The sequence below is a fragment of the Bison bison genome, unplaced genomic scaffold, assembly GCF_000754665.1.
Source record: "Bison bison bison isolate TAMUID 2011002044 unplaced genomic scaffold, Bison_UMD1.0 scf7180017862275, whole genome shotgun sequence".
NCBI lineage: Eukaryota > Metazoa > Chordata > Mammalia > Artiodactyla > Bovidae > Bison > Bison bison.
Window position 1 is genome coordinate 1,379,751 of NW_011492847.1, and position 6,000 is coordinate 1,385,750.

A 6,000-nucleotide genomic window follows, 5' to 3' on the forward strand; every position below is an offset into this window, starting at 1 on the left:
CAGGTTTGATCCCTGAACTGGGAAGATCCCCTGGAGAAGGGCATGGCTATCCACTCCAGTATTCTTGCCTGAAGAATCCCATGGACAAATGAGCCTAGCAGGCCACAGACTATAGTCCATGGGGTGGTAAAGAGCGACTAACATTTTTACTTTCACTTTGCTTGAAATTGTGCCCCTTCTTCCCTTCTACCTGGCATAAAAAGCCCATTCCCCCCTAAAGATAGAGCACAAAATCTGGTGAATTGGACCAGGGCCCATAGTCAGCCACAACCTCAGCTCAAATTAATAATATCATCCAGCTTGGGCAACAAAACCGAACTACTGCTTTCTGAGCGAGTCTAAGGTTTGCAGGGTAACTTCAAAAGACAATCCCGTGTTCACTACAACTCAGCTGAAACGACCATGACGTTTAACAGAACTATGGGTCTCATTTAAAAACTATGTAAGAGATTTGCAAACACACAATCCAGTTTTACGGTTTTTCCCATCAGTGCTGTTTTCATTAAGTATATATATATATTAATGTAGCCCTAATTCTTTCCCAAAGCTCCCCCTTTTCTTTTATCCCACCCCCTTTCATTCTAAGCACATATAGACCTGCCCTTTCTCAGGACTAATAAATTTCCTGTTGAAACATTTATAACAGTTTCTGGTATCCTTCCCCAGACAGCATCAGGCTTTATTTCCTTCAGCTAATTGAGCAAATGTCACCTTATTAGGGAGGGATTCCCTGACTATCCCATATAAAATACTAACCCTTTGGCCCATCCAGCTCCACCTATCCCCTTATAGTGTTTTGTTTTCCCATAACACTCAACTCTACCTAACTTAACATATATTTGTTTACTGACAGTCTCCCTTCACTAAATATGGGAAAGCACTTTGTTCTTTGTGGAATCTCTACTACCCATAACAGTGATTAACTCACTATTAATAACAAGCCCACTATAAATGTTTGCTAGATGCATTAACAGTCTTCCTTTCACATCATTGCCAAGAGGTGACAGTGTAGCCTACCCTGTTTGGGTAAAAATATCACATCTGTTTTAGCCACATCTCTCCTTAAAATCTAGAGTGGATCGTATCTCCACCCTGAAAACAAGTTTTTTTTTTTTTTTAAGCAAGTCATATGCTTATTTTACTGGTACTTTCCATATTTTGACACCGTACCCACTTCTGGAGAGATCATCCTCTAGGGCCAAACGAGGTTGATGGCATTATCTGAAGTCTTTCAATAACCTTTACACCCACGTCACAGTAGGAAGCTTTTCTTTTATTGCTTGGGCACAGGAAGATACTCGAACATGACATGAGTAGTATTAGATCCACACCTGACCTAGTAATCACAAACTAAAGGCACGCAGAGCCTGAGGCACTCCACCAGGCAGCAAAGGTGCACCGTGTAATCAAAACTCCCACATACCAGAACATGCTGTGCCCTTCTCGTCATGATCTCATCTTCTAGTTAAACACCACCTGAATCTGACCACTTTCCTGCCTGTTTCTTCCTTAGATCAGGAACTGATCACATGTAGAAAACATGAATCCTAGACATGTAGAAAGAACACTGAGTTTTAATACATGATTAGCCATTTCCTCCAATTAGTAAAAGAAATTTGGATGCAGAGATGGGTATCCTGAACCCATGGGATGAATTCATTCATGTTGCTTCATTTTAGAATTATGATCTGGGTAAAGAAAATGCTGCATGAAGGGAGGAGAAGAGAGAATATTTGATCAACTTAAGGACAAATCAATTATAAACCATTCTTCAAGTTCCAAATAACTTATTTGGTGGGCATAGTGACTCATTTGAAAAGACCCTGATGCTGGGAAAGACTGAGGGCAGGAGGAGAAGGGGACAAAAGAAGATGAGATGGTTGGATGGCATCACCGACTCGATGGATGTGAGTTTGAGTGAACTCTGGGAGTTGGTGATGGATAGGGAGGCCTGGTGTGCTGCGGTTCATGGGGTTGCAAAGAGTCGGACATGACTGAGTGACTGAACTGAAGTGTATAAGTATGATAAGGTACATTAAAGGAAATCTACCATTCCCTCACTGGAAAAGACCCTGATGCTGGGAAAGACTGAAGGCAAAAGGAGAAGGGGGCAGCAGAGGATAATATGGTTAGACAGCATCACTGACTCAGTGGACATGAATCTGAGCAAACTCCAGGAGATAGTGAAGGATAGAGGAGCATGGCATGCTACAGTCTATGAGGTTGCAAAGAATTGGACATGATTTATTGACTGAACAACAAAAACCATTTCCAATAGATCAACATTATGCAGTCATGTGTTATAAACAAATATAGAACTTTCTGGATTCTGAAGCAAGAGGTACACTGATGGCAACCTTAATTTTTTGAGCCTTTGATTTGAAAAACATTTAAAATTTTGTTTCTGGTTTCTCTTTATTATTCCTAAGCACTTGAAAATTGCCATAAGAGTATGATTTTGACATTTTACTCAGTAATAATTTTGTACCTATATTGTTTTGTGCCTACATCATTGAAAATTTCAAGTTAGTATCTGAATCACTGAGGTTTATCATAAATTTTGCTACAAACTCTATTCCCTGAACCTCGGTATCTTATCCTATAAAACATGAGAAGCCAACTAGAAGATCTGAAATCTCTCTTTGCTTTATGAACCTTATTCCCACCTACTGAGTTTTTAAACACAAGCACTGCTGAATAAGAAACACTCCTGTTTGGAAGAAGTCTGGACAAATACCTTAAGGGTGATCTCAGTGATGACACATCCTTCTAGACTGGTCAGTTTGTTAGCATTTAACATGACATATGGAAAAGCTGCTCTGAGGCTTAGCAAAATCACCCATTTGCCAAACACGGTGCTTACAGGATCCTTCTTGAAACATTCTTTAAATATAGCTTGCCCGTGAGCTTATTTTGAAAATTTTGTCTTTAGGGCCTTTGTCACTTAAAACACACACACACAGAAAAATGATTGTGTTTACAAATTCTGGCCACTTTTCTTAGTCTAGAGCAGTGGTTCTCAATCATCAAGATTTTCTCCTTTGGATAGCCATTTGGCAAGGTCAGGGACATTTTTAATTGTCTCAAGTTGAGGGAGGTGTGTTGCTGGCATCTGGTGGGTCAAGACCAAGGATGCTGCTGAACATCCTACTCTTTATTGCAGAGGCAACGCAGCCACCACAGTAAGGATTTAGCTGACCTAAAATGTCAATAGCGCCAAGATGGAGAAACCAAGTGCTGAGATGGAAAGAGAAGCTTTACATATTTTTAAAATTCAGTTTTAATTGGAGGATAATTGCTTTACAATGTTGTGTTAGCTTCTCCTGTACAACAACATGAATCAGCCCAAGTATACATATATCCCCTCTCTCTTGAGCCTATCTCCAACCCCCACCCCATCCCTCTAGGTCATCACAGAGCACCAACCTGAGCTCCCTGTGCTATACAGCAGGGATAGCTAGCTTTCCATTCATGGTAGTGTATCCATGTTGACGCTGCTCTCTCAATTCATCCGACTCTCTCCTTCCCTCCCTGCATTCACAAGTCCCTTCTCCACGTTTGTATCTCTGTTCCGTCCCTGAAAATAGGTTCATGAGTACCATTTTTCTAGATTCCATAAATATGCATTAACATATGATATTTGGTTTTTTTTTCTTTTGGACTTACTTCACTTTAGAGAGAAAGCTTTAGATGGATGGTAGTGTAACCAAGCTAGGCAAGTAAGAATTGGAGTTCTTGGGGGCAATCCTTATTTCTTGAGTTTCACAGATATTTTTCATATTCATTTAGGGCTTACATGAGTGTTTAGGGGAAGCTCAGATACTACAGGAGAGAAAAGTTAATGTAGACGTAGGTTGTACTAAATTATTTCTTGGACTTCCTTTTTTTGAGTATATTTCAAAGTAAGTTGATAGGTTACCACTTCTTTATATTTAACTCTTCGATATGATTGGACCTTCCAGAGCAACCCTGATGGCTGTAGTCTCATTTCAACCCAAACCCTGGCAGCCGACCTCAGATTTGTTATGGTCAGCGCTGAGCTAACTCTCCCCTGGAACAGTCTCAGGGGTGAGAATCAATCTTTTATGCAGAGCATGCCTGTTGGATTGTTGGATGCAAACCCACTGGGGCAGTTTTTAATGATGGAGTCTTGGTTCTGTGGCCTGCTCCCTAGAGAATGAGCCAGTTTAGAAGATGAACTCAATAATTCCGCATTTGCCACTTGAAGTTCCACTACTTTTAGACTATTTTCACTGTAAATCATTCTAAAATGATCCCATACACCTTTGCCTTTTGCAACAAACACCACCATGATTAATTTTATCTTCTGTTAATGGTTTTACAGTATCACTGTTACAGATGTCAGTTCTTAATCCCTGTAATTGCTTTATGCACTGAGACAGAAATAGTGGTTCAAGCAAAGTGTTTACTTCACTCAAGTTCTTGTAGCATTGGTAGGTAAGTCAAGCTGGCTATTTGAGCTCCCTGCCTTCAAAGTCACCAAAAGTGTGAGCATTTCCTGAAGAAGTGGAAGGAAATCAAGAAGGCTTGACACACACTTTGTTACCCACTTCATAGGCTGTGAACTCACCAACAAAACTGGACTTGCAGAGATAAGCTGTTAAGTATGCAAACTCAGGTTTTTACATGATTTTTCATACCAACTAATCAAGTGCTGAGAAGAATCTTGAGAGTCCCTTGGACTGCAAGGAGCTCAAACCAGTCAATCCTACAGGAAATCAGTCCTGAATATTCATTTGAAGGACTGATGCTGAAGCTGAAACTCCAATACTTTGCCATCTGACATGAAGAACTGACTCATTTGAAAAGGCCCTGATGCTGGGAAAGATTGAAGGCAGGAGGAGAAGGGGACGACAGAGGATGAGATGGTTGGATGGCATCACTGACTTGATGAACATGAGTTTAAGCAAGCTCCGGGAGTTGGTGATGGACAGGGAAGCCTGGTGTGCTGCAGTCCATAGGGTCAAAAGAATCGGACACGACTGAGCAACTGAACTGAACTGAATCAAGTGCTGAGTATTAAACACACTCTGAATGGCTAAATGCCTTTCATACATTATCTAATCCCATCCTCATAACAGCCCTCTGAGATAGGCCATTTCACAGACACAGGAGGCTGAGGCAGAGAAACATGGAATAATTTGGCTAAATGACAGAACCCAGATTTGAAGTCAGACAGTCTGACCCCAGAGCTCTGTTTTAACCACAACTCCAGATGCTGCAAAATGATAGCCTGTGGGCTAAGTGTGGCCTACAGATATATTTTGCTTGACTTACATATGTTACTTTGGGGTCACCATCTAAAGTTGGGCAGCTTGAGTCTGGCAAAAAGGCTCAGCCCTGGGGCAAGCAAAATCCAGGCCTCACTAGACTTAGACCATCATGGGCGCCAGCGTGGATAAAGGGGTGCCATTTTCCAATTTAGGAAAAAGAGCTAGATGAGCCAGTGGCAACCCTGGTTGTCAACACTAACAATTGCGTGAAATTCCAAATTTACTGCTTCTTAGGGAAGGAAAGGGGGGAAAAACAGAGGAAAGAGATAAGGAGAAAGGAAAGAAGAAAGACACAGGGAAGGAGGAAGGGAGGCAGAACCAGTATTCCTCTGTTCAGGAGTGTCTCTAGAAGGCACACAGGCTTGCCTGCAAGCAACTGGCTCACTTCACACATTTATGTTACTTCCCAAGATCCTTGGAAGGGAAGTTATAACCAACCTAGACAGCATATTCAAAAGCAGAGATATTACTTTGCCAACAAAGGTCCATCTAGTCAAGGCTACGGTTTTTCCAGCGGTCACGTATGGATGTGAGAGTTGAACTGTGAAGAAAGCTGAGTGCTGAAGAATTGATGCTTTTGAACTGTGGTGTTGGAGAATACTCTTGAGAGTCCCTTGGACTGCAAGGAGGTCCAACCAGTCCATTCTAAAGGAGATCAGTCCTGGATGTTCATTGGAAGGACTGATGCTAAAGCTGAAACTCCAAT

The 6,000-nt window shown here is 41.5% G+C and overlaps 1 protein-coding gene across 2 annotated transcripts in view; it reads right to left on the reverse strand.

Annotated features, from left to right (window-relative positions):
- Nucleotides 1-6,000, reverse strand: part of GHR (growth hormone receptor) — a 312,954-nt gene that overhangs the window by 233,407 nt on the left and 73,547 nt on the right. The window lies entirely within an intron of this gene.